The following is a 23,831-nucleotide window of genomic DNA, read 5'->3' as shown; positions in this document are numbered from 1 at the left end:
GTGGATCTGCACATTTAATACTCAACATGATTGGTTTTAAGGTAGCCTAACTAATTTTTAGATGAATAAGCCTTTTGTTTGTACCTCAGCGTAATATAATTTTATCACTATTGTAGGGATTCCTACCAGTATGATACAAACCTAATGTGGCCTAGCAAGTTTTAAATACTGAAACCGCTGAGGATATTGCTGATCGGTCTCGACAATTACACATTGTCAGTCATAAACTACAACAGCTACATGTAACAGCAATGTACGTTAAGTGCGTCACACCAATGTGTGTTAAAAATCGTTATGCAACGCTAGCTCCTTGTCGGAGGCTCATAATGGAACCATTTTAGGTATAGCATTAAGAAGACTGGTAGTTCGGTTAATCCAATCCCAATTTAATTTTTTATAATTATTCAGTCCACAAATGATTTATTCTATGTAATTAATTTTTTGCTGTAGTAATACTATTGGCAATTCTTATACAGAGATGCACCATGGGATGTTGCGAAAGTAGTAGGGCGAGTCGACAAGGTCTACAACAAATACAGCTTTACTGGATTAACGAGTTTTCACTTAGCTATATGTTCCTCAGTTTTATTCATTTTAAAATCTGTGTTTTACTGCTTGAAAATTCGGCGAACTGTGTATAAATATTTTAGCTGTGGTTGTCCTTGGTTTAAAATTATATGCATTCTTTGTTAGTCTTAGGCTAAGCACACATTTGGACACAGCCGACGAAAGGCAGGGCAGTGTACCACAGGTAGGATATTTGAAGTGATTTCGCAAACCGAAACATCTCTCCTGAGACCTCGCAGTCCAACAGCTGAAGAACTAGAACCACCTCGGAATTACGACGCAGCAAGTGCTACATGTGCATCGTAGTCGTCGGTCGCCAGTGGTACGTCTTTGAAATTCTTCAGGACTCAGTGGACGTGCCTTCAAGTACAGCTGCTGGATCTTACGTTCAGTTCATGTAAAGTAACAACAATTTCCCTAATTAAGTTTCCAAATTGCTCATGGCTTCACTTTGTAAGAAATGCCGGCAAAACTTGCTTCAAGAGAACAGCGAGCCTTTATTCACTTACGATTGGGTTTTAGGCACTATATCCTTCAGGAAATGTAGATTTCCGCAAAAAGCTCGTGCAGCTCCTGAGCTGACACCGGTCTATATCGAAGCAGTTTGTGAACTGTTTATCAGAAAACTGTTGTCGTCAAAGCGAAGTATGAGTATTATCTTGTTCAAGTATCCACTTTTCCATTCTGATTTGTTCCGTTTTCGGGTGTTAGATAATAACATCAAAATGCCAGCTGGCTCATCAGAATCCGACTCTGAACAGCGATTCACGATTCAAAAGGAGGACTGCGCAATGAATCAACAAGTAAAAAGTGCCTTTCAATAGGCGCACACACTGTCACAGAGTATTTCCTTCGTTGCGCTGCCCTGCCCTGGCCTTCGTCGGATGTGTCCCAATTTGCGCCTGGCCTTATGATGTCCCACTTAAGCCAGGCAAAGTGAACAATGAAGACTACGTGCTGCCATCACGATTGAGAAATTCTCACTTTTCACCGAGGGCGGGATGTCATTTAGTTGCCCGAGAAGCATCTATAATGTATAATTAACATACAATAAATCTTCCACTCCGACCACGTACTCTGGAACTACTGAGTCATTGTTTAATTTTCATGTGTCACTGAAAGTACAAACTAGTATTGGATTTGTTTGTTTTAACGTGTGCAGTTCCTTATAAGCCATTTTTCCTTCATACTCGAGGTTTAGTCATAAAAATCATGTCGAAAAAATGCATGTAATTAATTTTTCGTTTATTTGTAGGTACACGTATGCCATCTTTGTACACACTGAAGGTCGGCCGGAGTGGTCGAGCGGTTCTAGGCGCTACAGTGTGGAACCGCGCGACCGTTACGATCGTAGGTTCGAATCCTGCCTCGGGCATCGATGTGTGTGATGTCCTTAGGTTAGTTAGGTTTAGGTAGTTCTAAGTTCTAGGGGACTGATGACCTCAGAAGTTAAGTCCTATAGTGCTCAGAGCCATTTCAACCATTTACACACTGAAATTCCGCGTCACATTACCATAATAAGCCACTAAAGCAGCCAAAATAAGACGGTGCAGCCTACTGATAACGTGGAGTATCGTGCAGCAACACGTTAGAAGTCGAACAACGCTAGAACAATTCTTGCTGACTTGATAGAAGTGTATGGCAGCAATGAACTGTTATATGACACAGTGGTTCCTTGGTGCCGATGCTTCCAATATTGTCTAATAAATCTAACTGAGGAAGTCCGGCATGCCAGACCATCTGTGTGTGAAGAACCGCGAAGCGTAAGAGAAGCAGAGGAGCTAGTACTCCAGGACCGGCGTATCAGACTCCAGGTGTCAGTGAGAAACGTGACAAGGAGTCAAGGATTTGTTTTCAGTATTTTGCAAGGCAACTATAATGGCCGCCCACTGGATCGCACGACATCTCACATCCATTCAAAAAGCCCTGCGAACCGTCCTATCGCCGGAAATGTTACAGTTGTGCCAAACCAATTCAGGTAACTTCTTTAGTGGCAGTGTCTGATGAAGTGAGGATGGGAACGTTAAGCTCAGTAAGCCGCCACACACACACACACACACACACACACACACACACACACACACACACACACACACACACACACACACACGGTTCTCATACCTCGGGGAGGAACGGTGCTTGGGGGTGCGGAGGATAAGAAAAGTCTTTCCATTGACGCAGCTGAAACTCCCGTTCGGTGTCTTCTAGCCAATCATGATGTTGCATGCAAGAGAGCAAATGGTTAAAATGATCAAAGCCCCAGGCGAAGCTATCTTGCTTATATTAGAGCGGTGTCGACTCGAGATGGGTGCAAAGAATAACGTTTCACAACTGAGAGTGGTTCAGTGGAAAACACAATATCGGCGCTTCTGGTGAGCCGGACAGCGGACCTCAGTAGAAATATAGTGGAGCAGAGCAGCTAGGCAGGATCACGTCTGCTTCGTTACGTGCAAACTTGTCAAGTAAGCAGGGCAGAGTGAGAATCGCTGATACCTTCGTAACAGCAAGACCTATGCATTTATGACAAGAGACGTTGGGTAACCATTAGCTCCTACTTCGCACCATAAATACCCCAACATTTTAGCTCGTAAGGCAGTCAGACGAATCGATGGTGTATACAACGTTAGCGCTCAATTCCCTGAGTACAGTAAAGTACAGTAATGTGACGTTTGGCACAAGTCTCTCGTAGATTTCCGGCAAGACAGTCGCTACTGGGAGAGATGACTGCCTCACTATAATCATCAGTCGCTGCGTTAAGCAGCATAGCCTACCGCTGTCGTAGATGGGTGGAAGCAGCGGTCTTCCCAGTCGTACCAGGTCACGAAACCAGCGTTCATGATAGTTTGGCGGACTGACCAGGTGCTACCTGAAAGGCAGGCCCAGTTCGTCGAACTACACGGCGACATGGCAACCATCATCGCGGTTCAACAGATGAATGGCGGTAAGCGGGAGGGGACAGAGGACCTTCCAAATTGGCCTGTGTATGTCACACGCGCTGCCTTCATTCACTGCTGTGGCATCGCGGTATCGTCAGCGCCGGAGCCACAGCAGGCGGCAAACCGTCATACCAGCAGCCGGCAAGTGCAGCGTCAGCTACCTTTGGGGGGTTGCAGGCCTCTTACAACGCCAATCCTCGACAGACATCGACAGTCACTGCCAATAGTGAGTTAAGACACTAATTGTAACTTAGGGAAATAAATACTAATCCTTAACCTTCTTTCACTGCGACTATCAGCGACTACAGTTCACCAAAGTCCTTCAGAGGAAAACTGGCAAGAAGCGAACTGGGAGAGTGCATCCTGACACACAACTACCTCTGCTTCGGCCTTCCCAAGAGTCACCTCCTGCAACAGCATACGACTTTACTCACTAAGACCATGAAACAATAGAGCGAACAAAGATGTGAAAACCTGTCGATTCATCTCTGCCAAAATATACACGTGATGCTGGATGGTTTTCGGGGCTTCGATGGTGTGGTTCTAAAAGATAATGCAAGTAAGGAGCAAACTGTAACAGAGGAGTACTGCTGAAATCTCCAAACAAACGAGATTACGTGAGGCTGTTAAGGTTAAGACTAAGCCTGGCTGGAAGCTATCGAAAAGTTTTCGTTTTGTCGCACGACGGCGCAGTTCTCTGTGCGCTGGACACGGTCCTCAGCTGGGGAGAGCATTGCATAAGAGGCATTTTCAGAACGATCATGACGCTATTTTCGAGGCAGTTATCTTCCCGAACAGCCAAGTTGCCATCTTTTAAAACCAACATCTCTCTCAAATCATTATCATTGGGAAAAAATTTGTTGCATGTAAGAACGAAGACGTGGGAAACGTCTCCAACTGTCTCCAATTTTCATGGCCGCAGTATGGTTCTTTTCGAGGTAATAAGAAACTCTAGACCGCCACCCGTAATCTGTTTCCTGAGCCGTGGTAAAATTTGCTGTTTTGAAGAGCGCGCCGCAGTTCGTAGTGTAAAGCAGTCTCCTTCCGTTTCTGGCGGTGGCGCCGCTGTGGTAATCGCAGCTTTGGTGCCTCCCTCTGGTGGGAAAGGGGAAACGTTGCCTGTTCACGTGCATTGAAGGGGCGCTATGAGCTCGGCAGTGGTCAGTCTGGCAGTCGGGGTGAGTCTGGTCAGTTGGTCAGCCGGGTCGGTCAGTGTCTGTCCGGAGTTCTGGTGTGTGTTGGGCCGCCGGTCTGCTCGAGTTAGTTCGGGCAGTGGTCGTTGGCGGTTGGATCGATCGGTTGATCGGTCACGCGCTGAAACGCGGGATGTTGTCCGTCTTGGGCGTCGGCGCGTGTGAGGTCGGGTCCAGTGGGCCGCGCCGTGTAGCGGGAGCAGTGGCTTCGCGACAGACGCGGGAGCGGCAGGGGTCGGCCCACGACGTCGGACTGGCCGGTGCGAGCTGCGACGCCGTGAACCGGGAGATTGGCGCGCCTTCCTGCGTCCGTTGAAGCGGTTCGCAGCAGACGGTTCGGAGAGCGTTTTGGGGATGCTGCGCCAGGTCCTCGCCAAACATCGCAGTTTATTAGAAGTTAAGTGATTCAAGATATGTTGTTTCATTTCACTTGTCAAATTCTACATGTTTTCTTGGTCAGTATCTCGTCCCCGGATTGCTCGCCTGTCCCTCGTCCCCAGATTTCTCGCCTGTCCCTCGTCCCCAGATTTCTCGCCTGTCCCTCGTCCCCAGATTTCTCGCCTGTCCCTCGTCCCCAGATTTCTCGCCTGTCCCTCGTCCCCAGATTTCTCGCCTGTCCCTCGTCCCCAGATTGCTCGCCTGTCCCTCGTCCCCAGATTGCTCGCCTGTCCCTCGTCCCCAGATTGCTCGCCTGTCCCTCGTCCCCAGATTGCTCGCCTGTCCCTCGTCCCCAGATTGCTCGCCTGTCCCTCGTCCCCAGATTGCTCGCCTGTCCCTCGTCCCCAGACTGCTCGCCTGTCCCTCGTCCCCAGACTGCTCGCCTGTCCCTCGTCCCCAGATTGCTCGCCTGTCCCTCGTCCCCAGATTGCTCGCCTGTCCCTCGTCCCCAGATTGCTCGCCTGTCCCTCGTCCCCAGATTGCTCGCCTGTCCCTCGTCCCCAGATTGCTCGCCTGTCCCTTGTCCCCAGATTGCTCGCCTGTCCCTCGTCCCCAGATTGCTCGCCTGTCCCTCGTCCCCAGATTGCTCGCCTGTCCCTCGTCTCCAGATTGCTCGCCTGTCCCTCGTCTCCAGATTGCTCGCCTGTCCCTCGTCTCCAGATTGCTCGCCTGCCCCTCGTCCCCAGATTGCTCGCCTGTCCCTCGTCCCCAGATTGCTCGCCTGTCCCTCGTCCCCAGATTGCTCGCCTGTGCCTCGTCCCCAGATTGCTCGCCTGTGCCTCGTCCCCAGATTGCTCGCCTGTCCCTCGTCCCCAGATTGCTCGCCTGTCCCTCGTCCCCAGATTGCTCGCCTGTCCCTCGTCCCCAGATTGCTCGCCTGTCCCTCGTCCGCATTTGTTAGGCAGTTTGTGCCTGTCTGTCGGTCTGCCATACGATAATAGCTGCCTCAGTCATGTTTGTCGGATTCGCTGTTAACGAATTTATAGAATTAAGGTGTAAAGGCCGAATTCCTGAAACATGTTTTTATCTTGCCTATCATCTTGCGAGTATGTGTAATGTAGTGCATGTTGTACATTTTATGTAAGTTTGAATTTCATGGGTTTTATTTCAGTAGCCATTTTTTTATAAAGTTGCCACCCTTCCACTGTAAGAGTCCTTTTAGAAAAAAATTGCAGTTTCGTTGGCAAATAATTTCTTAGTGTGAGTGTTTGTACCATTTCCATCCCTCTTACGGGGTGCATAGTTAATGTGTCGTGACTACGGCCGTGTTGAAAGGGAGCGGCAAGCTTCTCAGCCCGAAGGCTCATACTGTCAATATTGTTCTTTCTGCCTCTAAATAATATTGTAACTTGATATTTCGAGGGTGCTTTCCTGATTATAAATTTTAAATCTGCTTTTGAAAAGGCTTTTATGAATAAAATTCCCATTTGTTAAAGGTAATTTCATTTTTATCAGTTACTCCCTGGCAACTACTTCCACGCTCACCTAGTGTGATTAAATGTCTTAATGTTCTTGATGAATCCCTAGCAAATAAAGTAATTTCTTTAAGAAAAGATTTTGAAAGTTTAAAATCACGTATCTATTTTATCTTTGTTTGCTTTCAGGGTGAAAGGATCTCAATGATAAGATTCACTGACGACATTGCTACTTTCAGTGAAAGTGAAGAAGCTTTACGAAATGTACTTCCGCCGTGGCGGCTTTGATTTTGGCGGGCATGGCGGTTGACTGGCACCAGTAACTACTGGGATTGTCGATATCGATCCTGATCTTATGTTGGGAGCTATAGTCTCTGGTCGTGGCGTGTGATTTAGGTTTTTGGCGGGCCCTGGTACTGGCAGTTAGCTAGAGAGCACGTGGCTGACTTTTTTGTCTTTGGGGGTTTCCTGCTGCCTGGTACGGACCTCGAGAAGCCGCGTGTGGTTAAATTGGTCGGAGGCGAACCTTTCTGGGTGGATTAGGGATTAATAGTGGCGAGTTGCGGGAAGAACAGTGTTTGCCAAATGCAACCTGGTCAGTAAGTTACCGGCCAACTGCGCAACCTCAAAGACAGCCTGTAAGGGTTGGAGACAATAACACCACTGCTTGGAATCCTGGAAGTCACAGTTCCTTCACGTCTGACTGGAGTTAAATGTGTTTTTTTATGAGTATTTGAGGTCGTAAGTCTATTTCTGTGTTAATGTGGAATTAGTCCTGACATATTAACGCGCCTCCGTGTGATTGTTGGGGGTGATCATCGGTCAGTGGTAACTGACGATTATTTGTTGTTCCAGGTCGTATTCAGTGCAAGCGTACAAGCATTCTCTGTTACAAATTGAGTTGATGAAATTGAAATTGTAATATAGTCTGTGCTGAAGCCAAGGCACGGTTTTATAGATGAGATTGCCCTAGTACTTGGATTTGCATGCGCTGATATTTCACTTTCTTAATTTTCAAGTAATTTTAAGGAGTGTTGAGCTTGTAACTTGCTTCTAGAATAAGTCAATATTGCCTGCATCCTAGATATTCTCGACTGCAGCCTTATTTAAGCAGATTACTGTTCCCTTCTGATGTGTGTTGGCTGGGTAAGTTTGGCAGTGGACGACGCGTTCCTGTTTCCTGGGCTCGTAGCACAGACGTGTTGTCCTGTTGCGGTAGTACTTCCGTCGACGCACGACGTATAGGTTGCCTCGCAATATGACACCTCTACCAGCCGCCTCGTGTTGGCACCAGTTAAGTAAATTTGATTTTTTAATTTATTTTTTCAAGTTCCGTAGGACCAAATTGAGGAGCAAACCTCCAAGGTCACGGAACGTGTCAGTACATGAAATTACAACATAGAAGTAATAACAGATAAAAATAAATGTTCATGAACCTGAAAAAAGTCAGTTAATAAGTTTAAGTAAACTCTATCAGCAATACAATAAGAATCAGCTTAATTTTTCAAGGAACTCCTCGACAGAATAGGAGTTATCCATTAGGAAACTCTTCAGTTTCTATTTGAAAGCGCGTGGATTACTGCTAAGATTTTTGAATTCGAGTGGCAGCTTATTGAAAATGGATGCAGCAGTATACTGCACACCTTTTTGCACTAGACTTAAGTAAGTCCGATCCAAATGCAGGTTTGATTTCTGCTAAGTATTAACCGAGTGAAAGCTGCTTATTCTTGGGAATAGGCTAATATTCGTAATAAGAAACGACAATAAGGAATATACACATTGAGATCGTTTGATACACTACGGCTGAGTCTAGCGAATTAATCCGGAACTCTGGAGCTATCCAATATTGTGATTTCAACAAGCACACAGGCTTTGAAGTGTGTCCTGCAAGCCCGAAGTTCCTCGTCACTGCACCTGCCCCTTAACTACTCGTTTAAACCTTGCACCCTTATTGCTACTTCTGGAGAGTGTTAAATTTTTAAGTTCTTCTACTTAAGAGTATGAACTGTTGAGATTTTCTTTTCTTTCCGCAGTCATTACCTAACTCCAGACATTGCAAAACTTGCCTGAGTGTTGTCTCTTGGCTCTAATAACTGCACGCAATATTTGCCAGCTTATCTTTTATTTTGGGGGATTGTATGTTCATTTACGGGTCATTGCCATGTTTCTGCTGGTGTGTACCAGTTGGGAGCCATATTTAAATTGTAATGGGACATCATTTTCTGGCATAACTTTTTTTTATAGAAGTAGCCGATACCAGCTAAAATCCAGAATCTTGTGTAGGTGAACATTCTCGGCTGTTTCACTGAAAGAATTTCATTTGATTTTATGTACGATGTGATGTATTTCGGACTAAAATGTTTTTGTTGAGGTCTTCAGTCCAGAATCTGGTTTGGTGCAGCTCTCCGTGCTACTCTATCCTGTGCAAGCTTCTTCATCTCCCAGTACCTACTGCAACCTACATCCTTCTGAATCTGCTTAGTGTATTCATCTCTTGATCTCCTACGATTTTTACCCTCCACGCTGCCCTCCGATACTAAATTGGTGATCCATTCATGCCTAAGAACATGTCCTACCACCCGATCCCTTCTTCTAGTCAAGTTGTGCCACAAATTTCTCTTCTTCCCAATTCTATTCAATACCTCCTCGTTAGTTATGTGATCTACCCATCTAATCTTCAGCACTCTTCTGTAGCACCACATTTCGAAAGCTTCTATTCTCTTCTTGTCCAAACTATTTATCGTCCGCCTTTCACTTCCATACATGATTACACTCGATACAAATACTTTCAGAAACGACTTCCTGACACTTAAAACTATACTCGATGTTAACAAATTTCTCTTCTTCAGAAACGCTTTCCTTGCTAGAGCCAGTCTACATTTTATATCCTCTCTACTCCGACCATCATCAGTTATTTGACTAAAATGTATAAAAAGAAATTAATTTATTACACTCTGTATGTACGGTTAAAATTATTCTTTAATGGAAATATTTGAAATTACGAGATATCTGGCATACCTGGATATTGCTATTATTAATTGTACAATCTTACGCTGGTTATTAAGTTTGTTTCTGAACTCATTTATGAAATAATGTTATAACTTGGTGATAACTCTTCTTTTGTCAAGAAAGTATGTAAACTCCTTCACTTCGCATACTCTTTGCAATATTGTGTGTACCGCAGAGTGTAGAGTAGTAGCCATTATGCCTCTGATGGAGACAGACGTGATCGACGCTAACAATGTAATCTTTAATATTAAGTGGAAATTGTAAAGACGGTGTTATATTGAAAAATGTGACAAAGAATATAATTCAAGAAATATACAGGCAAATCTTCAGTTATTTAGTCATCATGAACCCACTACGTTAAATCAAAATTTCAGTCGCAAGAATGTATCCCTAGACTCAAGAACTGCAGCCAAGAACAAGAAGAGAAAATGAAGATAAGTAAAAAGTTTCTCTTTTGTATATTTTACGTCTCTAGAAGCTTTCAAAACTTGTGCAGAGACAGAGATAGTGGAATGTCGGAGGGTAAGATTACGTCTTCCCAGCGCACCTTGTATTTGGCTGGGGACTGTACTACGTTTATTTATTTATTTATGAATCATTGTCAATGTTTCTGCCGGTGTGTACCAGCTGGGAGTCACATTTTAAACTGTATACTTCCCAACTTTGCCTGTATTTTGGGGGATTGTGTATTTTATTGCTTAAGGCCTCTTATTAAGGAGTGCTAAGGGCTTCGCAACAGCCATAATCAGTGGCGTGACTTGATTTTGTATTTTATTGCTTAAAGGAATATTGCGTATAGATTGTTAAGGGCTTTCCAACTGCCACAATCAATGGCGTGACTTGTTATCCTTTATGTATTTTGATGGGCGTTGTCTATTTTTTAAGGTGTTATCCATGGTTGGGAATTGTTAGTATATTTGGTGGCAGTCATTTGTAATTAATTTTACTGGTAAAACTTAGTTTGTTGGAACTGCTTGCAGCCACACCTAGTTGGTGCGACTTCTTACTTCTATTTGGGAACTATATATTCCTGGCTTGAAGCCCTTCTGAATAGTTTAAATTGTTTGAGTTTGTTATTAACGAACTGAGCCTGTTCAAGTTATTTAAATTATTGTGAGCGCTGTTATTCTTTTTGACAAGGTTTAATCTGTAATCATAATGACTGAGGTTAAGCAATAAAGTGTATTCCATGAGGCAACGTATGACGAAATAAAGTGGATCCACCTTCCATGTGTTTTCCCTTAAAGTTATCCCATATCTTGTTTTGCCGTATGATTGCTTAATGGAATGAATAGTTTAACGAGTACAGAATATGGAATTGAAGAAAAAAGAAAATAACGAGATATAGCAGAAATGAGAATACTGAGAAGCTTAACATCAGGAGTGGCGATCACGAAGTAGATGACGTTAAGGAATTCTACTACCTAGGCAGCAAAATAACTCATGACGGCCGGAAGTTGTGGCCGAGCGGTTCTAGGCGCTTCAGTCTGGAACCGCGCGACCGCTTCGGTCGCAGGTTCGAATCCTGCCTCGGGCATGGATGTGTGTGATGTCCTTAGGTTAGTTAGGTTTATATAGTTCTAGGGGACTGATGACCTCAGATGTTAAGTCCCATAGTGCTCAGAGCCATTTTTTGAACTCATGACGGACGGATCAAGGAGGACATAAAAAGCAGGCGAGCACTGGCAGAAGGGACATTCCTGGCCAAGAGAAGTCTATTTGTATCAAACGTGGGTCTAAATTTGAGAAAGACATTTTGAGAACGTACTTTTGGAGCACAGCATTGTATGATAGTGGAACATGGACTGTGGAGAAACCTGAAAAGAAGAGAATAGAAGCAGTGGAGATATAGTGCTACACAAGAAAGTTAAAAATTAGGTAGGCCGATAAAGTATGAGGTCGTTCTCCACAAAATCGGAGAGGCAAGGAATATACGAAAACAACCAACAGGAAGTAGGGGAAGGATGATACTGTGGTGGCTTTTTATATATTTTTTTTTTTATGATTACGGAAAGTTGGAGTTAGTGTTATTCTGGCTGCTTCACAACTGGAAATTTACTTAAGTCAGTGACTCAGTCGTGGTACTTATCGCAGTTAGTTTGTCCGGAACGATGTTTTTATATTAAAATACACCATCAACACACAAAATTCCAGATGTATAACTAAGTTTGATGTTGAAATTGACCTGTGTTAATTATTTTCTACTTTTATGAAAATGCAAGTCTAAGGAGATTTCCGCAATTTCGTTAAGCGGGGATCAAATAAATTCCTACATTTACATTTATTTTTATTTGTCAAAATTAGCAAATATTAAGGTATTTATTACGACTCTGAGCCGTTATCAATTAGAACAATGGCGCTGACCTCTGCACTATAAAATTTGCAGAAAGACATAATTTTGCAGCTTCATGAATATAGGAGCTGGAACATATAAAATTGTACCGCATTTTAAGTAATATTTGATTATATTTAGGCTGAATATTAGATGAAACTTAACACGTTTTCGTGCCTCGTCACAAAATGGCTTCTTACACTACGCAGAAACAAAAGGGAAGAGAGAGCGTTGATCATTTTGAAAAAGAAATTACATTCGCAGATCATATTAATTGATTATAGTCTGTTGTTTTTCTGCCATAATATTTATTTCGTCACGACGTCAGTTTTATTATATTTGTGAAGTAATGGAAATACCGTGTGGCTAGGGCCTCCCGTCGGGTAGACCGTTCGCCTGGTGCAAGTCTTTCGTTCTGACGCTACGTCGGCGACTTGCGTGTCGATGGGGATGAAATGATGATGATAAGGACAACACAACACCCAGTCCCAGAGCGGAGAAAATCTCCGACCCAGCCGGGAATCGAACCCGGGCCGTTAGGTTTGACATTCCGTCTCTGTGACCACTCATCTACCACGTGCGGACATTTGCGATGTTATTCAGTACCATTTTTATCACGTTATGTGGTGCACCGCCACAATAGGACATCTGTTACGACATCAGGGAATAATTTCCATGCTATTAGAGGGAGCCGTTGAGGATAAAATCTCTAAAGGAGGACCGAAATTGGAGTACTTCCAGCAAATAAATGAGGACGAAGGCTCCAAGTGCTACTCTGAGATGGAGAGGTTTGCACAGGAGAGCACTGTAGTGGGTCGCATCAAACCAGTCAGAAGACCTATGATTCAAAAATGGGAGGAAAATTGAAAACACCAGGCAATCCTTAAAAATGGCTTAAGGTGCAGGAGAGACCCGACACAATTGATGCTCAACATTCGGCCCCCAAATAACTACTAGAATTCCATACTCGTTACCAGAGGTGTCATGCGAATGAAAGTTCAACAGCGTATTCGCTCTCATCTAGAGTAAATTTGCGCTGACCCCTTTTCTATGTTTGACAATAACCGTGTAACATTTTCACGAACCACACACAGTAGTGTACTATTTCGTACATAATAACGAGTGATTATAACTGAAGTGCAGCTTCTCAAGGCTGTCCAGTGTGGCTGTAATTATCGTATGGCAGTGACTCTTGGTAGATATGCTAATGCAATAATGCCGAACCGATTGACTCTAGTAAAAAATGATTTAACTATGGCCACCAGGTGCAAATCTGGCGCTGTACACAGTGTGTGACAGTATGACGTTCACTCTGTCATTTGACGAGCCATAACGTGAGTGAACAGTGTGGGCATAGAGGACCGTGCACCGTTAGTGAAGTTGTTTTATGTGGATGGCAGCAGTTGTAGTGCTGCACTGAGAGAGTATCACCCAACCCACTGAAAGGTCTAAGGAGAAGCCGGATGTCATTGAATGTTTTAAAGCAGATGACAAAATTCGAAAACACAGGAGAGGTTGGTGTGGCATGTGGAAGAGGAACGGGTCTTATCCCGGTAGAAGTTGTTGACGAGGCTCCTGTTGCTGTAACTAACCAGTGCTAGTGCTCGTGCAGTGTCTTGAGAATTTTGCATACCATGATGAACAGGACGGAAAGTTTTGCGGTCTACACTGGTACGCAGACAAGATCAGGATGGTGCAGCAACTGAAACCTCATGGTCCACAGCAGTGCTCTGCGTTTGTTCTTTGTTTTCTGACACGCATCAATGTTTGTGACATGTGACCAGGCAATATTCGGTGAAATGACGAGGCCTATTTTACACAAAAGTGTGGAGTGAATACATAGAACTGCCAACTAAGGGGTAGTGTTAAATGGCGTGTCCTGCATAAAGAGTCACTGCACTCGCCGTATGTAACTGTGTGGTGTGGATTCACATGCTTTGTTCCTGGTCCATTCTTCTTTTAAGAGAATACGCCCGGAGGGCTTGTCGGGTGTAGCGCGACGGCTGCACGCTATCGAGACCGGTGTAGATCATACGATTCCTGGTTTTGAAGAGTGAAAACTGTTTTCGTGCAAGTTGAGGCAACACGTCATAGCGCTCGCCCAGTGAAAGATCTTAATGCATTTTTCTACGAACGTGTTAGCTCCAGAGGTTTTCCAGACGCACAGCATGGAACGTCACCTGATCTGAATCCATACGACTTTTGGCTCGGATGATATCGAAAAGAACGTTTACCAGGGACACGTTCGGAATCTGCCTGATCTGAAGGTCAGCATACACAAATACGTTACTGTGAGTAACTTTAGATCACGTTGTTTTACCGATTCTGGTCTCATTGCGAACAAATTGTGCAACTGGTAGTAATAAAAACATTATTCGTTTCTCCCTTGTTATACTCTTTCCGCCTATGTCCCGTTCCTTTACATTACGTAAGGAAACATTTCTACACGACTTCCTTGTATTCAGAATTTCATTATCTTCTTCTTTAATCCATCTCCCCTCTCACCTCTAGTCGGCGATACTCTCCTAGCGCAGCATTGTAACAGCTGCCATTCACGTAAAGCAGTTTCAGTAACAGTGCACGGTTTGTCTTCTCGATAGCCATACTGTTCACACACGTCATGGCTTGTCAAATGACAGTGTGGATGTCATACTCTTATACAAACTGTGTACAGCGCCTGATTTGCACCTGGTGGCCAAAATTAGAACTAATTATTTCCTAGAGGAAATCAGTTCCGCATAAATGCGTTAGAATATCTACCAAGTTTCGCTGCCGTACGGTTACTACAGCCCACCGTGAACCTTTGTGAGTAGCGTACTTTAATTATACACTATTGGCCATTAAAATTGCTACACCAAGAAGAAATGCAGATGATAAACGGGTATTCGAATATATTATACTAGAATTGACATGTGATTACATTTTCACGCAATTTGGGTGTATACGAGGTGCATTCAAGTTCTAAGGCCTCCGATTTTTTTTTATAATTAACTACTCACCCGAAATCGATGAAACTGGCGTTACTTCTCGACGTAATCGCCCTGGAGACGTACACATTTTTCACAACGCTGACGCCATGATTCCATGGCAGCGGCGAAGGCTTCTTTAGGAGTCTGTTTTGACCACTGGAAAATCGCTGAGGCAATAGCAGCACGGCTTGTGCGGCCACGGAGAGTGTATTTCATTGTTGGAAAAAGCCAAAAGTCGCTAGGAGCCAGGTCAGGTGAGTAGAGAGCATGAGGAATCACTTCAAAGTTGTTATCACGAAGAAACTGTTGCGTAACGTTAGCTCGATGTGCGGGTGCGTTGTCTTGGTGAAACAGCACACGCGCAGCCCTTCCCGGACGTTTTGGTTGCAGTGCAGAAAGGAATTTGTTCTTCAAAATGTTTTCGTAGGATGCACCTGTTACCGTAGTGCCCTTTGGAACACAATGGGTAAGGATTACGCCCTCGCTGTCCCAGAACATGGACACCATTTTTTCAGCACTGGCGGTTACCCGAAATTTTTTTGGTGGCGGTGAATGTGTGCTTCCATTGAGCTGACTGGCGCTTTGTTTCTGGGTTGAAAAATGGCATCCACGTCTCATCCATTGTCACAACCGACGAAAAGAAAGTCCCATTCATGCTGTCGTTGCGTGTCAACATTGCTTGGCAACATGCCACACGGGCAGCCATGTGGTCGTCCGTCAGCATTCGTGGTACCCATCTGGATGACACTTCTCGTATTTTCAGGTCGTCATGCAGGATTGTGTGCACAGAACCCACAGAAATGCCAACTCTGGAGGCGATCTGTTCAACAGTCATTCGGCGATCCCCCAAAACAATTCTCTCCACTTTCTCGATCATGTCGTCAGACCGGCTTGTGTGAGCCCGAGGTTGTTTCAGTTTGTTGTCACACGATGTTCTGCCTTCATTAAACTGTCGCACCCATGAACGCACTTTCGACACATCCATAACTCCATCACCACATGTCTCCTCCACTATCGATGAATTTCAATTGGTTTCACACCACGCAAATCCAGAAAACGAATGATTGCACGCTGTTCAAGTAAGGAAAACGTCGCCATTTTAAGTATTTAAAACAGTTCTCATTCTCGCCGCTGGCGGTAAAATTCCATCTGCCGTACGGTGCTGCCATCTCTGGTATGTATTGAAAATGTACGCGGCCTCATTTTAAAACAATGCGCATGTTTCTATCTCTTTCCAGTCTGGAGAAAAAAAAAATCGGAGGCTTAGAACTTGAATGCACCTCGTAGATCCTGAGAAATCAGTACCTAGAACAATCACCTCTGGCCGTAATAACGGCCTAGATACGCCTGGGCATTGAGTCAAACAGATCTTGGATGGCGTGTCCAGGTACAGCTGCCCATGCAAGCTTCAACACGATACCACAGTTCATCATGAGTAGTGACTAGCGTATTGTGACGAGCCAGTTGCTGGGCCACCATTGAGCAGACGTTTTCCATTGGTGAGAGATCTGGAGAATGTGCTGGCCAGGGCAGCAGTCTAACATTTTCTGTATCCAGAAAGGCCCGTACAGGACCTGCAACATGCGGTCGTGCATTATCCTGATGAAATGTAGGGTTCCGCAGGGATCTAATGAAGGGTAGAGCCACGGGTCGAAACACATCTGAAATTTAACGTCCACTGTTCAATGTGCCGTCAATGCGAACAAGAGGTAAACGAGGCGTGTAACCAATGGCACCCCATACCATCACCCCCCCCTGCGGGTCCGGGGTAAGAATAGGCCTGAGGTATTCCTGCCTGTCGTACGTGGCGACTAAAAGGAGTTTCAACCGTTTCGGCCTTCCATGTGATGGTCCCCCTTGGGGTTTGACCTCCATTTTTCTAAATTTCTACAGAAGTACGAGCCTTTTGGGGAAGGACACCTTACGTGGTGTACCACTGGTCCTAAGTGCACTCAGACCTTGGCACTCAGCATTGCACCAGCGTTGTAACCATACCCACTATTACTCAAATTGGGCCTAAACGCCTTTTGGGTTGTCCAAGTTACGCCCATAGTGCGTCTCCATCTGCACCAGCGATCATGATGGACTTTCCATGGCACCAGAAATCCAGCACGGTAGCCAGCCCGTTGTGGTGGGGTCGTCATGTACCCTCTAGGTTGTAGCCCCCTGACAACACAGGGATCGTACTGCCGATACCTGAGCTGCACCCTCCCCACGTTGGCCAAGGAGTAGATGCCCGTCTCCTTGGGGCATCAGGACTCCCGGCAATGGTCATCCTGCCAGGTGGCCCTTGCTGCGGCTGGGTGGCGCCCGTGGGGAGAGCCCCTGGTCGGAGTGGGTGGTATCGGGGCGGACGTTTCGCAGATGAAACGTCACCACGTATCGGGTCGCTCTGCGGCCGAGTCTTTCAAAAGAAAAGGTACCATTTCTAGTTCTGGTTCTCCTGCCCCTTCCCCCTTGGCCACTCCATGGGAGGAGGGACAGGCCCGCCGGCTTGGAGCGAAGTACTTCCCCCGCTATTTGGTCTGTTCTCGAACCGATGGGGGGACATTCGCCACCTCCAAGCCCATGTTCTTTGTTCAGCACATTGAGGACATCTTCGGGGAAATCGAGGCTCTCAGCAAGAAGCGTTCAGGGTCCGTTCTTATCAAGACCACCTCCGCCACACAGTCGGCGGCGCTCCAGGCGTGCGACCGCCTAGGGGACATCCCAGTCTCCATTGTCCCACATCTGGCACTCAATAGGACGCAGGGAGTTATTTTTCATCGTGACCTCATGCTACAATCTGATGAGGAGCTCAGGGCCAACCTGGAGCGCCGAGGCGTGCATTTCGTCCGGCGAGTCCAGCGCGGCCCCAAAGACCATCGCATCGACACCGGGGCCTTTATCCTCGCCTTCGAGGGGGACCTTCTCCCGGAGAAGGTAAAGGTAATGTGCTACCGGTGTGTCGTGCGACCCTACGTTCCGCCTCCTATGCGCTGTTTTAGGTGTTTGCGCTTTGGGCACATGTCGTCACGGTGTGAGGCTGAGCCCCTCTGTGGCGATTGTGGACGTCCTCTTCGTGAGGAACATACATGCACCCCACCACCTCGGTGCGTTAATTGTCCTAGCGTCCACTCGCCTAGATCCTCAGACTGCCCCGCATATCAGAAGGAGAAGAAGATACAAGAAATCAAAACTTTGGATCGGCTGTCTTATTCTGAGTCCAGGAAGAAGTACGACCGCCTCCATCCCGTGCCATTGACCACTTCGTTTGCCTCAGTTGTGTCCACTCCTTCCGCGGTATCCTCACCCCTCTCCTGTCCCCCCTCCGCCTCCTCCGCCCATCAGGGGGCTCTGCCTCCGCCTCCCAAATCCCTCCCTTCCAAATCCTCCTCCCCCGTGGCCCCCACCCCCTCTGCCCCAGGGGCCACCCTTCCTCCTCCTTCTCCCCACACGCCACCTGAGAAGCGATCCTCTTCTCAGGCGTCCATCGGGGAAACGTTCCGGACCCCGGCTTCCGAGGTCCGGCGTTCCAAAACGGACCCCGCGCGTCAGGACCTTCTTCGGGTCCAGCCCACCATCCCTGTGCCTCCTCGGCCTTCCAAGAAGGCCTCCAAGAAGAAGTCTCTATCCACCTCTCCACCCCGGCGCGTTTCGACTGACGCTCCATCCGTGAGTCGCTGCTCCCGGCCGTCCTCAGTTTCGCCGGGACGCTCTGCTGCCAGGCGCTCAGCTGGCCTTTCGTCGGCTAATGATGTTGCCCCTCCTACACAACCAGGGACAGCGGCCGCAGCTGGCGACCAGTCGATGGAACCGGATCCGCCTCCTGTCGGTTGTAGCGTTGTTCCCTCGCAACCTGGCCCTCCGCGGCCGTCGAGGTGACCAGCTCTTCCCCCGTCTCGTTCCCCCAACTTTTTGACTAGCGATGGCGTTGTTTCATTGGAGCATAAGAGGTATTCGATCTCATCGGGAGGAATTACAACTGCTCCTCCGCCTGCACTGTCCGCTCGTCCTTGGACTCCAGGAAACCAAGTTGCGCCCGACTGACCGTATTGCCTTTACCCACTATACCTCGGAGCGGTATGACCTCACCCCTGTGGACGGTGTCCCAGCTCATGGTGGGGTCATGTTGCTCATTCGGGACGACATCTATTTCCATCCCATCCCATTGACCACCCCACTCCAAGCAATAGCTGTCCACATTACTCTTTCTGCTTTTACTTTTTCAGTTTGTACCATCTACACTCCACCGTCGTCTGCTGTTAGTCGGGCTGACATGATGCACCTGATCGTTCAGCTTCCCCCGCCGTTTTTATTGTTTGGTGACTTCAATGCCCATCATCCCCTTTGGGGCTCTCCTGCATCCTGTCCAAGAGGCTCACTCTTGGCAGATGTCTTCAACCATCTCAATCTTGTCTGCCTCAATACCGGCGCCCCGACTTTCCTCTCGGACTCCACTCATACCTACTCCCACTTGGACCTCTCGATATGTTCTACCACTCTTGCCCGTCGGTTCGAGTGGTATGTCCTTTCTGACACCTATTCGAGCGACCACTTCCCCTGTGTCGTTCGTCTCCTGCACCACACCCCATCCCCACGTCCTTCGAGCTGGAACATACTGAAAGCTGACTGGGGACTTTACTCATCCCTGGCGACCTTTCCGGACCACGATTTTCCCAGTTGTGACAGTCAGGTCGAATACCTCACGGCTGTTATCATCAATGCTGCCGAACGTTCCATTCCTCGTACTACTTCTTCACGTCGCGTTTCCGTCCCCTGGTGGAACGAGGCTTGTAGGGACGCTATCCGTGCTCGACGACGTGCTTTACGCACCTTTCGCCGCCATCCTACGTTGGCGAATTGTATTGAATACAAACGACTCCGAGCGCAATGCCGTAGAGTCATCAAAGACAGCAAAAAAGCTTGTTGGGCCTCTTTCACCGGCTCCTTTAACAGTTTTACTCCCTCTTCCGTCGTTTGGGGTAGCCTGCGCCGGCTGTCGGGCATTAAGGCCCACTCCTCGGTACCTAGCCTGACCTCAGGTAATGCGGTCCTTGTTGATCCGGTGGCTGTCTCCAACGCCTTTGGCCGCTTTTTCGAGGAGGTTTCAAGCTCCGCCCATTACCATCCTGCCTTCCTTCCCAGGAAAGACCTTCCTTCCACTCGCTGAATCTGGAAACCTATAATGCCCCCTTTACTATGCGGGAACTCGAACGTGCGCTTGCATTGTCCCGGTCCTCTGCTCCGGAGCCGGATGCCATTCACGTTCAGATGCTGGCACACCTTTCTCCGGCGGGCAAAAGCTTCCTTCTCCGTACCTACAATCGCGTCTGGACCGAAGGTCAAGTCCCCATGCGTTGGCGTGACGCCATTGTTGTTCCTATACCCAAACCCGGGAAGGATAGACACCTTCCTTCTAGTTACCGCCCCATTTCTCTTACAAGCTGTGTCTGTAAGGTGATGGAGCGCATGGTTAATGCTCGGTTAGTCTGGATTCTTGAATCTCGACGGCTACTTACTAATGTCCAATGCGGCTTTCGTCGCCGCCGCTCCGCTGTTGACCACCTCGTGACCTTGTCGACATTCAACATGAACAACTTTTTGCGAAGGCGCCAAACGGTAGCCGTGTTCTTCGACTTGGAGAAGGCTTATGACACCTGTTGGAGAGGAGGTATCCTCCGCACTATGCACAGGTGGGGCCTACGCGGTCGCCTGCCCCTTTTTATTGATTCCTTTTTAACGGATCGAAAGTTTAGGGTACGTGTGGGCTCCGTATTGTCCGACGTCTTCCTCCAGGAGAACGGAGTGCCTCAGGGCTCCGTCTTGAGCATAGCCCTTTTTGCCATCGCGATCAATCCAATTATGGATTGCATTCCACCTAATGTCTCAGGCTCTCTCTTTGTCGATGACTTCGCGATCTACTGCAGTGCCCAGAGAACATGCCTCCTGGAGCGCTGCCTTCAGCGTTGTCTAGACAGCCTCTACTCATGGAGCGTGGCAAATGGCTTCCGGTTCTCTGAAGACAAGACGGTTTGTATCAACTTTTGGCGATATAAAGCGTTCCTTCCGCCATCCTTACATCTCGGTCCCGTTGTTCTCCCATTCGTGGACACAACTAAGTTTCTAGGGCTCACGTTGGACATGAAACTGTGTTGGTCTCCACATGTCTCTTATTTGGCGGCCCGTTGTACACGTTCCCTTAATGTCCTCAGAGTTCTTAGCGGTTCATCTTGGGGAGCGGATCGCACTGTCCTGCTTCGCTTGTATCGGTCCATAGTCCGATCGAAGCTGGATTATGGGAGCTTCGTCTACTCGTCCGCTCGGCCGTCCCTCTTACGCCGGCTCAACTCCATCCACCATTGGGGGATACGTCTTGCGACCGGAGCCTTCTACACTAGTCCTGTCGAGAGTCTTTATGCTGAAGCTGCCGAGTTACCATTGACCTACCGGCGCGACGTACTGCTGTGTCGGTATGCCTGCCGGCTGTCGTCTATGCCCGACCACCCCTCTTACAAGTCCTTCTTCGCCGATTCTCTCGACCATCAGTACGGGTTGTATGTGTCTGCCCTGCTGCCCCCCGGAGTCCGCTTCCGTCGCCTGCTTCGACAATTGGATTTTGCCCTCCCTACCACCTTCAGAGAGGGTGAGAGCCCGACACCACCTTGGCTCCAGGCTCCAGTTCATATTTATCTCGACCTCAGCTCACTCCCGAAGGACTGGTACCCCGGCTGAAATGTATTGCTCACGGTTTGCCGAACTTCGTGCTCGACTTGCCGGTCACACCTTTATTTACACCGATGGCTCCAAAACTGACGATGGTGTCGGCTGTGCCTTTGTCGTCGGGGCCGCCACATTTAAATACCGGCTCCTCGACCAATGTTCCAGCTTTACGGCCGAGCTTTTTGCTCTCCATCAGGCCGTTCAGTATGCCCGCCGCCACCACCATTCATCATATGTACTCTGCTCTGACTCACTCAGTGCTCTTCAGAGCCTTGGAGCTCCCTATCCGGTCCATCCCTTGATTCAACGGATACAGCAGTCCCTCCATTCTTTCGCTGATAACGGTGGTTCTGTCAGCTTTCTGTGGGTTCCCGGACATGTGGGAGTGCCTGGGAATGAGGCTGCGGATGCTGCAGCCAAAGCTGCAGTCCTCCTGCCTCGGCCAGCCTCCCATTGTGTCCCGTCATCCGACGTTCGTGGGGATGTATGTAAGAGGCTTGTGTCGTTGTGGTAGGATGCTTGGTCATCCCTCCAAGGAAACAAGCTCCGGGCAGTAAAACCGCTACCAACTGCTTGGACAACATCCTCCCGACCATCTCGGCGCGAGGAGGTCCTTCTGACCAGGTTGCGGATTGGGCATTGCCGGTTTAGCCACCGCTACCTGCTCTCCGGTGACCCAGCCCCGCAGTGCCCTTGTGGTCAGGCATTAACAGTGCGCCATGTTTTATTGTCGTGTCCCCGTTTTAGTCAATTTCGTGTTGTCCTGTCCCTGCCATCTACTTTACCGGATGTTTTAGCTGCTGACGCTCGAGCAGCTGCTCGTATTCTGCGTTTTATAACTTTAACTGGCTTGTCCAAAGACATTTAATCTTTTTACTTATTTTGTCTGCATCTTTGTCGGGTCCTTCTGGTGTCCCCTCCATCCCCTTGAGTTTTACCAGATTCCATGTGCTCTAACAACAGTGACTGGGCGCTAATGACCTCAGCAGTTGAGCGCCCTTTAACCCAACAAAAAAAAAAAAAAAAAAAAAAAACCATACCATCACGCCGAGTGATACGCCACTATGCCAATGAAGAATACGCGCTTCCAATGTGTGTTCAATGGGATGTCGCCAAACACGGATGCGACCATCATGCTGTAAACAGAACCTGGATTCATCCGAAAAAATGACGTTTTGACATTCGTGCACCCAGGTTCGTTGTCGAGTACACCATCGCAGGCGCTCGTGTGATGCAGCGTCAAGGGTAACCGCAGCCATGGTCTCCGAGCTGATAGTCCATGCTGCTGGAAACGTCGTCGAACTGTTCGTGCAGATGGTTGTTGTCTTGCAAACGTCCCAATCTGTTGACTCAGGGATCGAGAAGTGGCTGCACGATCCGTTACAGCCACGCGGATAAGATGCCTGTCATCTCGACTGCTAGTGATACGAGGCCGTTAGGATCCAGCACGGCGTTCCGTATTACCGTCCTGAATCCACCGATTCCATATTCTGCTAACAGTCATTGGATCTCGACCAACGCGAGCAGCAATGTCGCGATACGATAAACCGCAATCGGCAAAGGCTACAATCCGACGTTTATCAAAGTCGGAAACGTGATGGTACGCATTTCTCCTCATTACACGAGGCATCACGACAACGTTTCACCAGGCAACTCTGGTCAACTGGTGTTTGTGTAAGAGAAATCGGTTGGAAACTTTCCTCATGTCACCACGTTGTATGTGTCGCCACCGGCGCCAACCTTGTGTGAATGCTCGGAAAAGCTAATCATTTGCATATCACAGCATCTTCTTCCTGTCGGTTAAATTTCGGGTCTGTAGCACCTCATCCTTATGGTGTAGCAATTTTAATGGCCAGTAGTGTAACACACAGCTTCTTCATAGCTGAATAGTTTTAAGTGGTAAAGAACTTACAATCTGGTTCTGCCTTCTTTTTATCGGTTACTGGACTCTCAGATTTAATTAAAAGAAGGAGATTGTCGAAGGAAGTCCATGCCTGAGAGCAGTGTATGCAGCAGACGTGGAGGTGCGGACAGTGACATATGGGTGTGTTGCGTGCGCGGAATTCCTCCGGAGGGTGACTGCGTGTCGGCGCGCACGTGTCACCCACAGTGCTGGCTGCGTCACAGGGGGCGGACAACGGCTCGTTGGACACACGTCGGCGTGCCTCCACCGCAACGCGTTTCCAGCCACTAATGGAATACGGCAGAGTAGAGCTCTCTGCCCAACAGTTGTCGTTCTCCTTATAAGGTAGACGCAAGCACAGGCTAGT

This window comes from Schistocerca cancellata, chromosome 1, assembly GCF_023864275.1.
Source record: "Schistocerca cancellata isolate TAMUIC-IGC-003103 chromosome 1, iqSchCanc2.1, whole genome shotgun sequence".
NCBI classification, from domain to species: domain Eukaryota; kingdom Metazoa; phylum Arthropoda; class Insecta; order Orthoptera; family Acrididae; genus Schistocerca; species Schistocerca cancellata.
The sequence above is the reverse complement of the archived record's forward strand: the minus strand, read 5'-3'. Positions refer to the sequence as shown.